Consider the following 17081-nt stretch of genomic DNA (forward strand, 5'->3'; position numbering starts at 1 on the left):
GGGAGCTGCAACCTCTTCTCCTGCCTCTAATAAACTATCCTGTTTTTAAAACTTTTTGCCTCTCCCTGGTCCGTGTTTCCATTCTTCGGCTTCACGAGACACGATCCTGGCCCACACTCAGAAACTGCCAGCAGATCCAACATGAACTATATCAATAGGACCGTGTTCGAAGGCCTGGTTGCCAGTGTCATTCCCTCGCAAATTGTGAGGAACTGGTGTGTAGATTTCAAGGACTGCCTGTGGCTTCGCTCCTGGGAGGGTGACAAGAACACCAGCTGAGTCTTGGCTGCTAAGCACATGGACAAGAGACCCGGGAAGTCCCTGGTCCCACCGGGGCCGTGGGCTGCATGTCCGTTTTCTGTGTTCCAGCCATCCTGCGGCAGAACTTTTCAGAACAGAGTGCAGAAGAGAACAGGTAGCAATGAACCCGTGCCTGGTGGGTGCACCAGTGTGCAAAGCTGTGCCCACACTCTGGTGGTCTGGACGTGGTCTGGCTCCTTAGGCTGCCTGCGTGTCTGGCTGAGTTGCACGGGTGTCACCTGGTCATGCACACATACCTGAGCGCCTGGATGTGCCTAACTCGTGTTAGCCAACATGTTTGACTTCAGGGATGCCACAACCCTACGCACCAGGTGACATTTAATCTCCCGAGGTCGGTGCCCATGAGGGGCAGTTCCTCTCTGGGCCTGGAAGATCTTGTGTCTGAGTCAGAGGGAGGAGAATGCCTGTTTGCTGGAGCCAGACGCCTCCATAATTACACATTCCCTGAAAGACAGGCAGGAGGGCTCTCTTCCACATCTGGAACGTGTGTACTTTCAAAATGAGAACAGCCCAACAACTGACTTTGTTTAGAAAAGAGAAACAAAATCAGGAGAAGGAATTTGTTATCTACCAAGATGGCATCTTCCTCCTGAATACTCCTGAGTGTGTTTTTAGGAATGTTACTGTTATTTGGAATAGTTTTACAGACTGAGTATCCAGCAGCGTGGTACTGACCACAGAAATAATGGAACACCCTGTAACCTTTGCAAGCCACATGTCAGCACCCAAACATGGTTATGTGATGATGTTTACTGACATGAGAATGGAAATCCACTGAGCACTTTCCTGTCAGTATATGATACTTTGGTGGAAAGTTTTCACGGCACTAAAAATGTTCTGTTCTCCTGCGTTCACCCCTCGCTCTCTCACCCTACAACCCCAGATCTTGTACTGTCCACGCAGTTTTGCCTTTTCCAGAACGTCACGTACTTGGATTCACACAGTATGTAGCCTTCTCAGATGGGCTTCTTTCACTTAGTAATATGCATTTAAGTTTCCTCTGTGTCTTTTCACTGAATTTCTCTTTATCACTTATAATATTCCATCGTCTAGCTGGACCAGTTTGCTTATCCATCACCCATTGAAAACATCTCAGTAGTTTCCAAGTTTTGGCAGTTACGAAAAAAGCTGCTATAAACATCTGTGAGCAGGTTTTGTGTGGACATGTGTTTTCAGCTCCTTTGGGCAAATTATGATTGAGCATGACTGCTGGGTCGTATGATAAGAGTGTTTCAGTTTTGGAGAAACCACCAGACTGTCACCCAAAGTGGCTGTGCCATTTGTGTCCCCACTAGCAGTGACTGAGAGTCCCTGCTGACACACGTCCTGCCAGCACTTGGTGACATCAGTGTGCTGGGGTGTGGCCGGGCTGGGAGGTGTGTGGAGGTGTCGTTTCAGTTTGCATCTCCCTGGTGACATGCCCTGGGGCACCTTCTCGTGTGCTTACTGCCATCTGTGTGTGTTCTTTGGTCTCTTCAGGTCTTTGCTCATTTGCTTATGGGTGTGCTGTCTGTCTCGACTGGAGTGCAGGCTCCTGAGGGCAGGGGTTTGTCCTTGGGCCACTGTGTCCCCAGGGCCAAGAACAGTGTCTGGCTTGGAGTAGGTGCTCATAGACAACCAGGAGACAAATGAGTGAGCTCAGCATTGCACAGCAGCCGTGTGGCTCTGCTGGGGGTCACCCAGCTCTGCAGCTAAGTGTCCACTCACCTGAAGGATGTCGAGATCCACCGACACCACGTGTTCAATCCCAGAGGAAAGTTCTGGAAGTCAGAATTAGGCCCTGGCTAGGACTCAGAACGGGACATCTCTCAGTTGCTTTGTCTGTCCTTGGTGAGACCGTGCACAGCTCGGCACTGGGTAAGTGCCTGCTAGATGCACAAACAATTGGGCGAGCCATGGATGATCTCTGCTGGGGGGGGGGGGGGAAGCCCCACTCCCCAGGGATGGATGCCTCTGCCTCATAGCAGCCTTGGGGACACTTCGCGACCTCACTTTCCTTGCTTCCTGTCTCACTTCCCTGCTCTCTCCCTCCTGCTTCCTGGGATCACCTCTCGAATGATTACTGCACAAAAACCCTTGAGTCCATATCTGTTTTTAGGGCAATTGAAAATGAGCATCACCCCTTAACATAAATGTGGGGAAACTGAGGCCTGCCCAAGACCACGGAGAGCATCAGCCAGACCCTTGGCTTTTCCAGGACGGCCCGACTCTGGAGCTGAGCCTTGGGCCACAGCCCACAAGCCGCTGTGTGACATGTGAAGCATGGGGACAGATAGGGTGAGCCAGGCCTGGCACACGGCTGCATGGAGAAGCCCAGTGAAGCTGAAGCATGGCTCTTCTGTGAGGATCAGTGCTGGGTGCCATTCCCATGGTTCCTGGTCTTCCTAGCCCAGACACCGGCTGGCCCAGGGAGCCTGGCCAGGGCCGGCCAGGCCCTGAGATGCTACTGGGGGTCAAGCCAGGTACCTGCCCCCAGACCATGCTGCTGGGAGAAGCCAGACATTTGGAGAGTCACGTACACTCTGGGAAAGGCCACAGGGGCTTTCCAGGCATTTTCTCCTTTTTTAAATATTGTTCCTCCCTCCCTTCTCTGGAGGGGTGTGAAGTGGTGAAGTAGGGTTTTCTCTCCATAAGAGCTGCTGGTGAGAGCTGCCTACTGGGTTTTGGCAAAGCAACAACATAGTATGTGGCAGTGAGTTGTGTTTTGAGCGCCTCCAGAAAGGTACCTGTTCTGCAAACGTGACCCGGCTGGGACACGTAAGCCCTCAGCTGTCCACAAGGGGGCAGTCTTGGCTTCCCAGTCTCCTCGGGCAGCTGGGGACACTGTGCCTGCTTGTCTCCCCCGCACAGTGAGGGGAGGGCCTGCTGTGCAGGGGCAGGGCCTGCGAGGTGGTCAGGACAGGGCAGACGGACACTGTGTGTCTGTCCCGGTGAGGTGACAGAGCTGCAGCACAGCAAGCGGTGCCTTCCTTGCCCCTCTGTCCCCGCCGACCCCCACGGTCCCTGATGGAGAGCCTGAGGCCTGCTTGGACCCTGTCTCCTGGGGGCAGTGAGCAGGGGAGCCCGGGGTCATCCCTGCTGGGGTCTGAAACAGGCAGTTTCCCAGGGTTCCGATAGTGAGGGCCTTGGCCTTAGATGGCCCACATTAAAGCGTGCCGGTGACTTTTCGTGCCTGTGTGACCCACGTGCACTCGTGTGTTTCTGAGGTCACAAGTGCAGAGCCGGCCCAGCTCCCGCAGTGTGTGCTGCAGCCCCTGAGGGGCAGGTCTGGGCCCCGGGCTCCTCGGGGCTCCAAGCCAAGCGTGCTGATGCTCCCCGTGTGAAAAGCAGCAGATGGAGCCCCTTTAAAATGCAGGCAGGGGGCTGCCTGGCACGTCTGACACCTGGTGCCTTTGGGTGTTAAAACAGGACAAAGTGACCTTTGGACAGGGCCGGGGCAGCCTCGTGTCCCATGGAATGTTCGGCCATAAAGAGGAAGGAAACCCTGCCATTCACTGCAAGGTGGACGGACCCAGTGGTGCTGCTGGGCTCCATGGCGTAAGTCAGACAGAGAAGGGCAGATGCTGCATGGCGTCGCTTACGTGTGTCATCTTAAAACACTCAAATTCACAGAGGCAGAGAGATGGTGGCTGGGGGCGGGCTGAGGCCTTGTTGCATGAAGGGTACAACGTCACAGTCTTGTGGGCCCAGAAGCCTCAAAGCTAATATGCAGCATCCTGATTGCAGTGAACGGCTCTGCTGTGTCCTGGGAAGTGCCTCAGCGTGAATGTCAGGTGTTCTCATCACAGAAAGTGGTGTCAGCACGTGAGGAGGTGATGTGTCGCTTAACGGGACTGCCTCCTCCTCTCACGTGTGTGCATCCACCCTCGTGTGTACCCTAAACACATACAGCTTTCACTGAAAAGTGTGTAAAGCCCAGTCCCAGAGGAGCTGGCGGAACGCACAGACTCTCGGCCAAGCCCTGGAGACCGCTACTTGACCTGCAGTTTAAAGCTACCTTCCCACTGAGTCTTCCTACGACAACTCTGTGCGTGAAGAACCCAGACCCTCATTAAGTCTGGCTGTTCAGGAGAGCTGGCTGAGGTGCCTAACTTTTCAAAAAGAAAAGTGCCCGCAGCCATGCGAGGGGCAGGGCTCATTCTGCATTTCCGTCACACACGGCACCCCTCCAGCTCCCTGCTGCCTGGTCGGGGCAGTCGGCCTGTCCCTCAGGTGACTAGGTAAATGCCCCAGGACAGCTCCTTTGTGGCTCGTCATGTGTAGCAGGGCAGAACTTCCAAGTACCAGCTCCCCGATCGCAGAGTGTCAAGCCTGTCCCAAAGTTGGGCAGTGAAGCGGCAGTCTCCCCGGCAGGAAGGGGCAACAAGCAGGGTCTTGGGCGACAGCTATAGAAAGCCTCTTGCTTCCTGACTCTTTGGGGTCAGGGCTGGGCTGCATCCACACTGGCCACTGCGTAAATACACTCATGAAAAGGTCTGTCTCAAGAGTGGGAGCCAGTCTCTTTTGGGGACATCGGGAGAGGGGCTGCTGCAGGCTCTGTGACATTGGGCTCAGGCTGCAGCCTGTGCCCATGGAGGAAGAAGTACTTCTCGGATGGGCTCTCACCAGGATGTGGGTGTATGGGCTGAATCTGGCCCCCAAAGATGCCCGTGTCCTGAACCCCAAGAACCTGTGATTGGAACTTTACATGAAGAGGCATTTGAAGATGTGCTGACGCCAGGTACCTGGGCATGGGGACACTCCCTGGTTATCTGAGCGGGTCCTTGTAAGAGTGCAGCGAGGTCGGGACAGAAGAGAAGGTGATGATGTGGCAGCAGAGGCAGGGAGCAGGCCGCCCAGTGGCTTTGAAGGGGGGGGCATGAGCAGCCCTCAGAGGCGGGAAGAGGCTCTCCTACCCTCCACAGGGACGTGCTGGCACCTCTACCTGAGCCCTGGGGAGACTCGCTGGGGACTGGCTGGCTGGCCCTGCAGGAGCATAACTGGTGTTGTTTTCCGCCCCTGAGTGTGTGGTGACTTGTTAGAGCCGCAGTGCGGATGGACACAGAGGGGGGTGCTCGGTCCCACGCGCGGCCCTCAGGAGGCGAGAACGAACAAGAGTCTGTCTGGAGCTGATAAGCATGTGACTCAATGGCACACACTGGACGGCGGCCGTGCTCAGCAGAGGCCGTGGCCAGAACTGTCCTCTCCGGTTCTGTGAGAGGACCAAGGCAGGCATGTTGTAACAGCCACTCCCCAAGACAAGTAGGTGACAGCCACACCCCAAGACAAGTAGGTGACAGGCACTCGGATGTCATCAGCGCCCCTCCCAGAACCCTGCCTTCCCTGACGGGCATCCAAGTGCTGCTTGCTCTCTTAGGCATTGTTTGGGAGCAGGGATTACAACATTCAGCGCCTGTTGTCAGCATTCTTTGTATGGGTTGCAGCTTCCCGTCTGAGGGGGGGGTCCCCTGAATTCCACACTGCTCCAGGCCCCACTCCAGGTGAGGACAAGGGTGCTCCCGGGCACCTGCACACACCTGCTCAGGGAAGGGGCTCTGGGCAGTGCATGTTCCCGTGTGCACCCACCACAGTGACGTCTCGTGCACATTGCCACAGGTTGGCCACGCGCTGTGGAGAGGCTATTTTTCTCCAGGGAAGGACACGTGGAGACACCAATTTCAAGCGTTGCAATTCTGAATGCACTGCGAGGGTGCAGCCGGCAGCAGGCGCTGTCTCAGCACGTTGGGCCTTTGGGCTGCGCGCTCACCGTGCAAACGAGTGCCCAAAGCAATACCGCTCTTTAAAGGGCCCGCTCATGGCTTGGCTCAAGTCAGACTCCAAGTGAGAGCTGGTACAATTCTACTGCCCCTGGATTTCTCAGGGAGGGAGGGATGGCAGCACGTTCCTCATCAGGGGAGAGCCAGACTTTTCTGGAGAGTGCAGACGGTGGGTTCTGCCCAGGTGTGGGGGGCAGGCCCTCCTGGAGCTGCATCTCTGAGTTTAAGATGACGCTTGTACAGGAGAAAGTAGGCTTTCGCCTGGGTGTCTCGTTTTGGGTAGCACCACAGGGACCCCACCGAGACTCGGAAAGGTACCCTGCAGGCACCTGAACCCACACCCCAGAGGAAAGAGCTGACACTAAATGTGCAAGGACAGGCTGGCCAGGGGTGTTCCTGAGGAAGACACAGCCGTGATGTGAAGATAATAACAATTGGTTCCTTCACTCAGCCGGCCCAGCACTTGTTTGCTGAGCACCTGCCGTGTTCTTAGCGCTGCTCCAGAAACAGAGACTCAGTGGTGGCCTCCCTGCCGCGTTATAGTGGGGGGCAGACGTGTTATAGTGGGGGGCAGACGTGTTACAGGTTGGGCAGACATGTTATAGTGGGGAGCAGATGTGTTATAGTGGGGGGCAGACGTTTTATAGTGAGGAGCAGATGTGTTATAGTGGGGGGCAGTGCATGTTATAGTGGGGAGCAGATGTGTTATAGGGGGAAGCAGACATGTTATAATGGGGAGCAGCCTGTGTTATAGTGGGGAGCAGACATAAGCAAATTAGCTTAAGATGATAAACGTGGCAAAGATTGTAAAGCAGGTCAGAGTGGTGAGAGGGCCTATTGGGAGGTGGGGTACAGGAGGGGCTTCCGCCGTCTACTTGGGGTGGTCAGGCTCAGGCTGTTTGAGGAAGGCTCACGTGATTGATGGGAAGGAGCCAGCTATGTGCAGATCTGGGGAAAGAGCAGTCAGCCAAAAGGACAGCACATGCAAAGGCCCTGAGGTAGGAAGTGGCTGGTGAGCTTCAGGAGCAGCAGGGAGGGCAGTGTGGCTGGATCACATGACTGAGGGGCAAAGGGAGGGATGGCGGTCAAGGACTTCAGGGGGGGCATGCCGAAGCCCGCTGCCTGGTGTCAGCATCTCGGGGGGAGTGTCTGCCCTCAGCGGCGCCATAGCACTGATGACAATTATGCAGCGTTGAGAACAAGGGCAGTGACTTCCCAGGGAGGGTAGGTGGGGAGCTTACCATGAGCTGGTTCTGCCTTGGGCACTGAGTAAAGGCCTCTCATAACCCTGTGACTTCCCTGCAGGGAGATTAAACAGCGACCCCCGTAAACAAAGGAGGACAGTGAGGGTGGGACAGAGCGAATGGTTTCTCATGGTTCCACAGCTGACTGGTCAGCTGGGGTCTGAACCCAGGTTTGTGTTACTGTCCATCATGTTGTTCCCCGTAGCACGGACCTCCCACCTCTTGGCTGGAACACTGCCAGTGACAAGGAGCTCGTCACCTCGCCCTCAGCCACCCCAACAGGGACAAGCAGAGTGTCTGATTTGTGGGCGAACCGTCCCTCCAGGAGCTCAGCTGTGGTGCTCCTCACACCGTGGGGGCTGGCCCTGCATGTGTGTCCAGAGGGGCGGGATGACGGTCCAGGGCTAGCACGCTGTCCAGCCAGAGGTCAAGGGGCGCTGTGGATGTACAAACACTTCTGGAACAGCTGCTTTTCTGTACTTACAAGAGGGCACAGGAAGCCCTCTGCTCTCACCCTGCCTGTCCCCACTCGGGAGGCCGTGTGTCAGGCAGCGATTCTGGGAAGACTGCACATGCCCAGGCCAAGCTGGTGGAGTTGGACAGCTGACCACAGCTCAGCCCCTCACCTCCCAATGTCCTGCCATTCTTGTCACTACTCATACCAGCAGCAATCTGACGTAGTTACTGGCACCTCAAGCTTTCCAAACTACTAAGGGCTGGTTTTTAAGCAAAAGATGGCCAGAAACAGGACCAAAATAGAGACTCAGAGGCAGCCACAGGGAGAAAGGCTTCTGCTGGGAAGCTTAGTGTTAGTATAACCATCGTACATCCATCGAAAAGGATGGTTTGAGAGGCTGCCAGGTTTTGTTCCAGGCCCTGGGGGTGCAGCTAATGGTCAAAACGGCAGCCCAGGATACCGCCCCCTACCTCAGTGGGGACAGCAGGCTCAAAGGAATGTTTGTGTACTTGCACACCCTGCACTTACGCTCACACTCCTTACAGTTTCTATACACACCCATCTCCCTACAGGCAAGCAAGTGCATAAACACCTATCACAGATCCTAGGAGGGCCATGTCACCTGTGGCCTGTTGGGAGCAGAGGGTCCCTAAGCCAGTGAGATCACGCAGTAGAGACAACCTTCCTAAGATGTCATGTCTCCCACAGCCTGAGGACAGGTGTGTTGTCCTGTCTGCAACGTGCACAGCTGGAGCTGCCAGTGGTGCCCTCACCAGGCTGTTCCTGCCCCCATGGGCCTGCCCGCTGACAGCCTCCAGGGGAGGAAGGCAGGGCTGCAGTCGGCTTGTCCTGGGATTCCTTCTCCTCCTGTGCAGGCTGCTGGCTCACCTCTGAAGCACCCTGAGGCTCACAGACAGCGTGCATGGTGGGCACACTGGCACAGAACACAGAGCAAGGACCTGCCCACGTCGAGGCTTTGTTCAAGAACTCAAATCGATAACACTTATTTGGTACCATCTTTTGAGTACTCACTATGACTCTTTGCTCCATATACTTTCTATCCATTAATACAAGATAACCTGCCCCTCCACCCCCAGCCTCATGAGGCGGTGCCATCACCCCCTTGAGCAGACCGAAAGCATGGGATTCTGGAGCTGACAGGACTCACCAGGCCTGACCCGCCTCTGATGTGGACTCTGGGACCCAGTCTTGTAGGGCCCACCATGGATGTGGCTCAGGTCACTGCATGAGTATGAACAGACGTGCCGTGCCCTCCAGGACTCGCACAGTGGGACCCACCAGTACTGAACATGATGAAGGGATCGGGGTTAATATCCAAGTGGGGACACTGGGTCTCTGTCCCAAGGGGATTAAAATGTAGACGAAGAGAGAAGTAATCTAAGGTGGCGCCAGAAAAGAATCAGAAGAGAAAAGGACACGTGTCAGGAGAGTCAGGCACGACGGTGCTACCTGAGCACTCCCGAGACCGGGTGGCCACGGCCCGGGAAGATGGGTCCTCCCCACATCACACACCCTGGCGATGGGCCTTCCGAATCCACCAGGACATGTTGGTGGGGGTGGCATGGCGTGGGGGGTGCCTTACTCCAGCCAGGCTCTGCAGGCCACTGGTGGGGTGGCTGGGCTGGAATCAGCCCGTCTCTGTCCAAGCTGGTCACCACCTGAAACAGCATCCTCTCTCTCTGGTAAAGGACGACAAAACAGTCTTCCTCCTTTATATCACAAGAGCGGTGAACATATAAGCCAGAGTTTCCCAGAGAGCCTTACGGAAGGAACAGCAAGGAGCCGATGTGTGCAGGTAGAGAGACTCCCAGGGTGAGCTGGTGCAGTTCTCTCCCAAGAATGTGAGGAACCTGTTTCAGGTGGTCTTCCTGGGGCACCTGTCCTGCTGGGACTACATGTCACTGAAGGAGATGGCAGCAGGTAGATGCCCAGAGCAGGTGAGCTGGACGGAGGAGCTGGACGTGCTGGTCTGAGGCCTGCATGGAGAGGCCCCACCGGCTCACAACGACCTGTCTCTGGGGTCCTGGGCCTCGTGGCTATGCCCAGTGCCCGTGCCCCTTCCCACCCGCACGTCCCTCTCCACCACACCTTTATCTCACTTCCTCAGCTCCATCCTCCAACCAGCTGCCCAGGAGGCCTTCCTGGCAGCCCCATGGCTGAGCATTTGCACAGACACAGGCCCCGAGGCTGCCCCTGGGACTCTCATGGGCCCTCCCTGGGCATGTGTCCCGTCAGCTCCCAGTGTGCCTGTGTCTCCTGTCTCCTGCCAGCTCCACCTGAACAGGCTGCAGGAGAAGGCTACATGCCATGTGCTTGTCCATTTTGTTTCAAACTGCATCTGGGGCTCTAATGTCAACAGTGAGTACCAGACAGAGATGACCACGGAAAGGAGACGAAGAGGTTTGGGAAGCCGGGCAAGAGAGGCAAGTCACAGTGGAAGAAACAAATGCCAGCTTTCATTGAAGAGCTCAGTGGGGCACTGAGGTGTGGCCTGCACTTCCTGTTGGGAAGAGTGGACTGGCAGGAAGTGGCTGGAATTCTGTGGTGCCCAGGTCTCCCTGAACGGCTCTTTGTCCCCATCGATGCGTCACTGACGAGGTGGCCCCCGTCCCCCATCCTTTACGTCAGACAGCATCTTGTTTCCCACCGTGGTAATTTATATTTCTAATTTTGGTCCTGATCACTAAAGGCCACAGCGGAGATTTACATGTTCAATTTTAACAAAAGGGGCGGGAACAAGCAGGGATCTGTGCAGACTTCATTTGGAGCCGCATAAAGGGAAGCCAACCCATCAGAGGAAACACTTGCACGCGGAAGCAGATCAGCAGTTTCCTTTTCCTGGTGGATTTGTGTTAGCAAGTTTGCAAATAGTAAATGCATTAGGAACCGCCAGGGTCCTGGGAAGTGGGATGTTAATCCAGTCACTATTTTAAAACTTGTCTCAGGGTTGGGAGTAACTGGAATTGTTTTGGACTTAATTTTGCATGAGGATGTAGCAAAGCATGACAGGAGGAGAAAGAGAAAATGCTGGCCAGGAGAAGTGGGCACCTGAGCCCAATGGGGACATGAGGGTGAAGACAGGAGGTGCAGAGGTGGCGGCCACGCGAGGCTGGGGTGTGGGTGCAGCAGACTCTGGCTCTCAAGCCCTGGGGTGCTGTGCAGTCCAGAGAGTCAGCCGCTGGGTGGGCCCTAGGGGGCTGTATAGCTGACCAGAGGAAGGCTGGAGGAGTGACAGGAGGTGCAGGCCCGCGGTGTCAGCCCCTGGCGCCACCTTCGACGTGACCTTGGGCAGGCTGCTCCGTGGCGGGTGATGTCTGCCCTGGCATGACGGTAAGGCCTCGGCGGGGACGTGTGGCTTTGCATACAGTGGGCACCCCTCCTCCCCGGGGCCTAGGAGAACCAAGGTAGCGGTCGCCCTCCCCGCGGCGTAGATGACCACTGGGTAATGAGGCTGCGTGGTCAGCCTGGCATCAGAAGCCCGACGCCAACACTATGGTTTCCCACAGCACACATGAGTGGCACACTCACACACAGCCATACATGCCATGCCACCCACTCACGGTCCTGCACACACCTGGGGACACGTGTGCTTGCTCACACAGGTGGGTGTGCCCAGCTCAGGGCTCACAGAGCCTCCTGGCAGGGAGGACAGAGCTGGCCATCCAGGCCACCCGGTCTGTCCTGACACTGCCCAGGCTGCCTCCACAAAGGCCCAGCTCTGCCCAGATGATCTGCCTGCTCCCAGCAGGAGCTCATGACCTTGTTTTGCCACCAGTATTGTGTGTCCCTGATCACCCAGACCTGGGGCTGGGCACTGCCCAGGGCAAATAGGCCCCATTGACAAGGCTGAGAGAGGAGCAGTGGACAGTGGTCCTCCTGCTGGTCAGCAGCCGTCACTTCCTGTTACCCCAGAGTGTCACAGGGGACTGCTGTGGGCGACGCCCAGGGGGAGCCGCCTGACACCACAGGACTTCCCGGCTGAACTGGAGCCAGACCAGGTAGCAAGGACTTCACGCTCACGGGAGGGGAGGAGGCTGAAGGACGGGCCACCAAGCCTGGTCCAGCTGAGATGTGCAGGTGCCCTGCTGTCCAGCCTCGTGCAGGAAATGAGGTCTTTAAAATTGAGCTCGTTATTTCTGTGCTTCTGTAAAAGGCCTGAATTGAGCGAATCAGAGTGGACGTGCAGCTGCCCCTCCCCTGCCCCGCCCCTCGGAACCGTGACTCTCCCGACAGGAACTGGTTCTGACTGCCCGGTCCACACTGGGGTCTTGCTGCTCAGCACTGCGGGGGGGGGGGGGGGGTGCCCCTAGATGGTGTTAGTGACCGTTCATGGCTGCTCCCAGTGCCCTGAGTCCAGATGGTCAAGTTCATGCTGGCGTCATGACATCCTGACTTCTCTGTCTCCCCAAGTCACAAGGTGGAGAGGTCACTCTGTTAGTGTTCATTTTGGGGGTGTTTTCCCCACTGCTTCCTGCTTCCCTGTGTGCGCACTCTTCTTCACTCACTCAGCCGGTCACTGAGCATGTGACAGGCAGGGCTGTGCTGTCCCCGGGGATTCCTGGTAAACATGGAAAATGCACGATGAAAAATTTTAATGAGGCGCTGGCAGGAAAAGAATAATGGGGTGTAATTTATATTGTCGCAAAGGGCCAGGGTCATCCTCCTTGAGGAAACCTGACAACAGCAGGTGTTAGCCAAGCAGGGACAAGGGAGAGCCTTCTGGGCAGGGAGGCCCCTCCCCACATGTTCCTGCATCCCTGAGTTTTTATTCAGCAAAGAGGCCACATTCCTAAGGTGAAAGGAAGGAGGGCCCCACTCTGAGCCAGGTACTTGCATCTGGCATTGGGCAGGGGGCATTTCTGGGGCCCCCATTGCTGTTCTGTGGTCATTCCTTGGCCCTCCTCACAGTATGGCAGCAGACAGGTGACCCCATTCAGACAGAGCTGCACAATGAGCCTTGAGCAAGCCTGAGATTCCTGGGAGGCCACGGAATCCCTTCACGTGGTCAAGCCCAGAGGCTGGGAGCCAGGCACACCCAGGTGGGGGTCTCCTGATGGCACCACCCTGTTGGGACAGCACCAACACCAGCCCAGCAGAATCTCTCAATCCAAGACGACACTGCTTAGAGTCAAACACACAGTGATAAATGTCCACTTTCTATTCTTTGTGTCACCGTTCTTCCTCCCAGCTCTTGGAGGAACAGGGTGAGGGCACAGGAAGGACTGTCTTCCCGAGATTCAGGCTCCAGGCCCATGGAGGGGGCTCCTGTCTGAGCTGCCCCAGCGGGCTCCTGAGGCCACGCACAGCCACTTCCTCCCCCACCTTGTGCTCGGGGCACAGGGCCAAGAGCGTCAGCTGCAGACGGAAAGAGAAATTGGGGTGACAGAGCTCACAGCACACGGTGTGACCCATGGGACCATGAGTGAGGGGTGCCCATGCTCAGCATGGACCCCTGCACCCACAGAGCTGCCAGTGGAGAGAGTGAGAGAGAGAGAGTGTGTGTGTGTGTCAGGGTGTCCTGTGGGCTGAGCCCGTTGGGGGAATCGGGCACTATCAGGGTGAACACACGTCCTCAGCACCTGGCAGCCCCCCTGACCTGCAGGAAGGACTGCCCAGCTGACCAACCCTGGTACAGGCCACACAAGGGCCTCCAGACCAGCCTGGCTCTGGCTCAGCATGTTTTCTCCCAGATCCTTCTCTCTGATTTTGTGCTACTGGCCTCTTACATCAAAATCCAGGAAGTGATCCCTCGGAGATTCACTCATTTCCCACGGAGCCCAGCCCGCCTGCTAGGAAGTAGGGAAGGGCAGAGAGGTGAGCCTGGCTGGGGGGTGGAGGGAGCTGGATCAGAATCTCAAGCATGGGGTCCTGCCCCTTTACCTGGAGCTCACACCGTATCTGACACAAGTCAATCAACAAGCCATTGCTTTTGTTTCAAGCTACAAGCTACTTTCTCATTCTGCTTTCTTATTTGCTCTGTTGCATGTCCATGGATTTGGGTGTCCCCACCTTGCTCCTGATGAGAAGGGCTGGTCTCTCTCAGCCTGAGCATCCCTGCTGCAGTGGGCTGTGGGCCTGAGCAGGTTCCTCTCTTGCCCAGAGCTGAGAGGGGCGGGTCTGTGTTCCTCATGCCCAGGGGCTCAGATGGCCCAGCCACAGCTTCTCCGGGAGCCACCTGGCCGTGGTGCCTGGTCCAGAGGCTGGGCCCTTGGCCTGAGGCTTGCAGCTCCAACAAGTGTCCCAGGCTCATCGCATGAGGGGTTGGCTGGTCTGGGCTCCTGACTCCAGCAGCCTTCAGATTGGACACGTGGCTGGTCAGCTCAGCAGCTGCTTCTCCTGCACCTGAGCCACCAGCTCTGACCTTGCACACACACCTGTGGACAGTGGGGAAGCTCCAGGGCCCTGCACCTGGCTTGGCTCAGAATGGGCTCCTACCTGCCCTTTGAATCCTCAGGTCGGGGGGCGAATGGCCCAGCCCTGAGCCCAGACCCCTGCTGCCCTTCTTTCAGGCACACAAGGCAGGACACCATGGAGGCGACCAGCGGGGCCCTGTCCCACGGAGCCCCAGAGCCCCAGGAAGCAAGGAGCACCTGAGGAGCCCTGTTCCTGCACTGCTCTGGGTTCTCCACCTGGGCCGGAGCAGCGTAACTGAACTCAGCCCACGAAAACCTCAGGGGAAGGGCCAGCACTTGATATCTTGGAGGATAAAAGATGTAAACAAACCAGTTATCCCCCCAAATATACAGGAAGTGAAACCCATGTGTGGGTGTTGGGATGGTTTTTCCTGCAGGCCCCCCCTAAGAGCTCAATCCCCCTCCTCCTCCCTCCTTATCGGAGCTGTCTCCCATAGGCACCATAGTTAGAGGCCACCCTGTCAAAACAAAGTTGAGGGATCACAGCTGCTAGGGACGGATCTCCCTGGCACCCTGGCCAGATTTCCCCCCAACCTGGAGGCCTAAACATATAAATCAGAGTGCCTGACCCCAGTCAGTGCTCAGTTCTTTGGGAACAATCCCACTGGGCCCACTAGTGTAAAGCTGTGTTCTCCCTGACCTCTGGGAGCCGCTTGAGTTTCTCAGTCCTCGCCGCTTTTCCGCAACATTTTGGTTCCCTGACTGGGAAATCCAACCGCGATGGCCCCTTGTGCCACTGGTGTAGGGTGAGAGGTGGGCCGTGGGGCAACGGGAGGCTGGAGAAGGGTGTAGGCGCGCCCCGTCTATTTTGGCGGACCCTGGACCGGGCTTCCCTGGGCAGCTGTGGCCTGCACCTCCCCAACTGGACCCACAGAGAGGGACCGGGACAACCAGTCGGATCCACCAGTGGGACCAGGTAAGCCTCGAGGCCATTGTCTGGAGCCAGACCTGTCTCATGTGAGAGAAGGGGAGCCTCATCACCTCCTTGTAGGTTCTTATAACCTACCCAGTCAGGGACACCCATGGAAGGGTGTCAATCCGGTGTGTGAGTGATTGTGTGTCTGATTGTTTGATTCCATTGCTTTGGCTATGGAAACCTGGATATGCTTCGCCCTGATTCTCAAAGAGCGTCATTTGGCATAACGGTTATTCACTCCATGGAATGGCCTGGTCTGTGAAGTTATTCACAATACACTGTAGCCAAAAAACGCTCCTAAGTTCCCGTGAGGGATGCCAGCAGGGCAGCACCTGAGTAACTCCCCCTCCTCCCCTCTACGCTACGGGAGGGAAGCAAAGTAAGCCTGCAGTCTTAGACTGTATGTTAAAGAATTGTAGAAAGGGTTTTTGCGGAAATTACGGAGTCTGCATGACCCCAGGAAAAATTAAAAACCCTCTGTGAATTAGAATAGCCCACTTTTAATGTCGGCTGGCAGTCAGAGGGAACCCTAGACCTGGCCATCATCCGGCATGTTTATATTGTAGTGACCGGCAATCCTGGTCACCCGGTCAGTTTCCATACATTAACTCCTGGTTGGAAATTGCCAGGATCCTTCCACTTTGGGGTACGGTTCTGCTCTAGTGAAAAGGGACAGTGCAGGATTCTCATAACCCAGGCTCTGAAAGAAATTCCTAACGCCCCTCCGACAAAGCCCCTTCACCAAGAGGACACAAGAAAACTCCACTGAATGTTTGAGGACAGATGTCTGAGTGCCAGAAAAACATTTCCGGGAGCCGCGATCCACTGTGTTTAGGGACAGTGCGAGTAGCGGCGCGAGCGGGGAGCACCAAGACGCGCCTCCGAAACGTAGAGTAACAATCACAACCCCACATTCTGGGCGAGTGCGAGTGGGAGGGGAAGCGACCTAGGCCCAGGCACCGCGTCAGCGCCCTGCAGCCAACATAAAAGCGGTCAGCCTGTGTGGTCCTAGTGCCAGCCAGGCCTGGGGGCGGCAGGAGCCTATGTGCGTGCGCTTTTCTCTGCTCTCCTGTGTCATGGAAGCAATAGCCATGGTGGCTTCCTCCGGGCCTGCAAACCCAGCCGCCTCCAGGGGAGACTGCGATATAATGGAAGAGAGAGGCTCCTCTCTCGGCTCCCCCTCTCTACCCCAGTCCTGGGAAGCAGCAATTTCAGCAAAATTGGACCTGGGCACCGCGTGGTGCTACACCCCCTGGCCCTCCACCCAGGGAGCCTTGCGGAGAGAGGACGCAGCTCGTGGGGGGGGGGGGCAGGGGAGAAGAAAAGACAGCCCCTTTCGAGCTTCCACGCACCAGCCTCTCCGGGGAGGGGGCCAGGAGCCAACGGCGGTCAGCACACGGCACACCCCCCCCCCCCCCCTCTCCCGGTCCTGAAGTTTTCAGCGGCGGCTCTCGGGTCCCTGCTCCCTGCTCGGTTGCCACTGAAGAAGGTCGGGGGCTCCCTCCCTTGCCGCCACGCCCTGCGCGCTCCAGCGCTGCGAACCTAAACAAAACCGCAGCCTGACTGCAGCCACTGGCGGAGCCATCCCAGCTCGGCTTGGGGACCCAGGAGCACCCCGGCGGCCACCTCAGCTGCCCCCACACTCCACGAGCGCAGCCTGGGCCTTGCCCAGCCCCAAAACTACAGTAAAACCAATTTTGCTTGGGTAATGTGAGAGAAAAATAAATAAATAAAAAAGAAAGAAAGAGGACCATCAAGGGAAGGCCCCGCCCAGCTTCCTGCCTCTGGATTTCTCCTTTTTTGACTTTGCCACACTTGGTTCTCCCCTAGTGGTACAGCGGTAGAATTCCTGCCTGCCAAGTGGGCAACCCAGGTTCAATTTCCAGCCAGGGAAACCGTTGCCTTTTCACTCCCGTGAAGGGGAACTTAAAGACCACATTTAAACTTTGCATA

The 17081-nt window shown here is 56.6% G+C and overlaps 1 long non-coding RNA gene across 1 annotated transcript; it reads right to left on the reverse strand.

Moving 5' to 3' along the window:
* Positions 1-10435: 10435 nt before the first annotated feature.
* LOC148758384 (uncharacterized) lies at positions 10436-16791 on the reverse strand. The gene is made up of 2 exons (XR_016020983.1): positions 16481-16791; positions 10436-12357 (listed from the first exon to the last, which is right to left on the reverse strand). It is a non-coding gene; the product is annotated as an uncharacterized LOC148758384 (long non-coding RNA).
* Between the last annotated feature and the right edge of the window lie 290 nt (positions 16792-17081).

The sequence above is a fragment of the Rhinolophus sinicus genome, chromosome 4 (genome assembly GCF_057876585.1).
Source record: "Rhinolophus sinicus isolate RSI-liver-muscle chromosome 4, RSI-T2T, whole genome shotgun sequence".
NCBI lineage: Eukaryota > Metazoa > Chordata > Mammalia > Chiroptera > Rhinolophidae > Rhinolophus > Rhinolophus sinicus.